Consider the following 2795-nt stretch of genomic DNA (forward strand, 5'->3'; position numbering starts at 1 on the left):
ACCCCCCACCTCAGTCACCTGCTAACAGCAACATTATAAAGCCTTTACTATCGCTGTGTATGGTGTTTATAAAGGCTGAATATGGGGACAGGTCAGTTATTGTCTGCTACGAGTCAGAACTTGAATCTGAACTCAGACATGAAACACATTTAAAGAATCAGTGTGACACTTCCTGATGATGTCATCATCTCTGATGTCCCTCCACAATAAAGCTCCAGAAACCAACTTAAAACCAGAGGAAACAGAGTCTGCAGAAAAGCACTGACAATCCTCCTGTTCCTTCAGTATCACAGTGATCCAGTGACAGATGTCTGAACATCCATGATGCACTGCAGACAGGAAGTGATCACAGCTGATTCGGCTGCTGAGTTCACCTGTACCAGGTGTGTGGTCAGCTCCGGTTAAACAGAGCATGTGTTGTCAGAACACGAAGGAAATCCATGTCCACACGTCCAAATGACGTCATCAGTGTTTTTATTTCAGGCTTAAATGCACCTGATTGGAAGACCTGCAGTGCCTCCGACACCAGGCTCCGCCCCTTAACCTATCACCTGCTTTCTTATCCTTACACACTCATTCATAAACTCCCAGCTGGGTCACATGATCAGCAGGAGCGAGCTCTGAAACTCGAGTCAGACAGAGAAGCAGAAAACAACAAGGGGTGGAGGGGTGAGGGACTCAGGCACATTCTCCTGACCTGGTTCTGAAGAATCAGGGGTGGTCGTTCACCTCGGACCTGCAGTTTGTGCAAATGAATGATTTCAACATGTCTTATGATGACACAGGTGACACGTCCTGAACCGGGACAACTGAGATCACTCACCTCAGACTGATCCTTCAGATCCACAGCTGTCTTCACACACCGACATGTTTATAACGTTAATGTATGGAATGACAAAGTGAGAACAGTGTTTAAAGTCCAGGAGAGTGATGAACCGACAGTTTTCAGCCTCAGCAGCTGGAGAACACAGGGGAGCATTTAGCAGCTAAAGAAGAGCTGGTGACCAAACACTGTTCTTACATAGAGCTGCAACCAGCAGTTATTTACTGATTATTCATGTAGCCACCAAGCATCAACCTCCAGACTGAAACATGAAGCATCAACAGTGAAGAACCAGAAGCTGCAGTTCCTCTAATGGCCACTAGAGTCTGGCTCCAACAGTGAGTCAGTCCCCATAGACTCCCATGTTAAAATGTCCAACTTTACAGCAGAAATAAACATGTTTACAGCCTGGTACAAAAACTGTTTTGGTCTCTAGAGCTAATTTCCTCCTTCATGACACCTGTTTATATAACTCACCTGTTTATATAACTCACCTGTTTACATTTTATTAAGGACTACAGTTATGGAGGCTTGAGGGTGCCCCTCCCCTTTGACCATATTTGGATTAGCTGGGAGTTGGGGGCGGAGTCAGACTCTGCCAAGATGGTGACAGCGGTGCAGCTCACTCTGAGCTTCAGAGACAAGACAAAACCTAAAGATAAATCATTTCCTGTCATGTGATGACATATTATAATATTTTTCATTTTTGCTTAAACAAATAATTGAAACATATAATCAAACATCACAATAGTTGCAGATTCATTTTCCGTTGATCAGCTAATCAATTAATAAATTGATTATTACAGTTCTCGACTTACACCCCTACAGATGAATGATCATGTTGCTCTGTAGCTGCTGCTGTTTGACAACAAGCTCAACAGATCAGAAATATCACAACAATCACTCAGGTTTAAAACGATTAACTTAAATTTATTTAATTAAAATCTGAATTTAAAAATCTGTGATTTACATTAAATTTCCTATATTTTTAAAATGTGTCTCAAGACTTCATGCGATGAATTTGAGAAAATCAAAAAAAAGAAGGAAGTCACCAGTGAAAGCTTCATTTAGACGCGACTGTGAATGGTTTGATCCACAAAATGAAAACTAATGACGTCTTCTTTACTCCGACTAACAAAACCCAGAAATGTTCAAACACAAAACAACGAAAGAGAAAGAAAAGAAGATTTTATCTGCAACTTATTTGACTGAAACTTTTCACTGATGATCAAAAGAAGTGGAGAGTAGAAAATAGATGTGTTTTTTTATGCTCATCAACAGAAAACGAATTAATTTCTGTAACTGGGATTTTTATATGAGAAACCACATTAAATCTACTTTGGGTTTAAAAGGATGAATATTGTTCATGTGACCTTTTTAATTTGAGTCAGACATAAAAATCTGCAGCTAGAAGCTAGCTCCCTCCTGAAGTTAACGCAACAAAAGCCGTCAAAGGTCAGAAAAACACTCAGCAGGTGGATGTGGAAATCTCCCTGGACTCTCTGGTTTCTGGGTGTAAGCAAATACAAACAGTTTGTGCTGAAATCCCCATTCATGAACTGAGCGGCTGCTGTTGCACCATGTGACGGCAGCAGCAGACTTTGGCTGCAGCTCTGACTTCATGATGGTTGTGTAAGGAAACAGCAGCACGAGGCTCTGATGTCCCTGTAGTTTCATTTTCTCCTGTGAAAATCCAGTAAATCTGTCGCCTACACCAGAATCTGAACCAGGGCCCACCCCCACCCCCCATCCCCCAACGAGAGCGAGAGGGCGATAGGTAGTTGGTTTGTTAGTATCATGGATGGATCACTGCATCATCATCAAAACGCTCTGTTTGAAGTAGCTGCTGTTTTCTTACAGAGACGCAGACATATAAACCACAAAACCTCTCTCTCTCTCTCTCCCTCTCTCTCCCTCCCTCTCTTTCTCTCCCTCTCCCTCCCTCTCTCTCTCTCTCTCTCTCTCTCTCTCT

The 2795-nt window shown here is 42.4% G+C and overlaps 1 protein-coding gene across 1 annotated transcript in view; it reads left to right on the forward strand.

The window, feature by feature from the left end:
- The window catches only part of LOC111658283 (Na(+)/citrate cotransporter-like), a 17437-nt gene that overhangs the window by 11377 nt on the left and 3265 nt on the right, over nt 1–2795 (forward strand). The window lies entirely within an intron of this gene.

This window comes from Seriola lalandi, unplaced genomic scaffold (assembly GCF_002814215.2).
Source record: "Seriola lalandi dorsalis isolate HSWRI2012SDOR001 ecotype SW California unplaced genomic scaffold, Sedor1 jcf7180002054436, whole genome shotgun sequence".
In the NCBI taxonomy this organism is placed as follows: Eukaryota; Metazoa; Chordata; class Actinopteri; order Carangiformes; family Carangidae; genus Seriola; species Seriola lalandi.